Below are 250 nucleotides of genomic sequence, written 5' to 3'. Positions count from 1 at the left end.
TTTTTTTTTTTTTTTTTTTTTTTTTTTTTTTTTTTTTTTTTTTTTTTTTTTTTTTAAATAATTTACAATAAAAAAATTAAAATTAAAAAATTAATTATTTAGCTATTAACTAATTTATTAATTAATTAATTAAGTTATTATTTATTAATTAATTAGTAAATTTATCTATTTATTTATTTATTAATTTATTTGTTTATTTATATATTTATTTATTTATTTATATATTTATTTATTTATTTATTAATTTATT

This window comes from Eimeria mitis, genomic scaffold (genome assembly GCF_000499745.2).
Source record: "Eimeria mitis Houghton genomic scaffold, Emh_scaff1732, whole genome shotgun sequence".
NCBI lineage: Eukaryota > Apicomplexa > Conoidasida > Eucoccidiorida > Eimeriidae > Eimeria > Eimeria mitis.
This window is presented reverse-complemented; position numbering follows the sequence as displayed.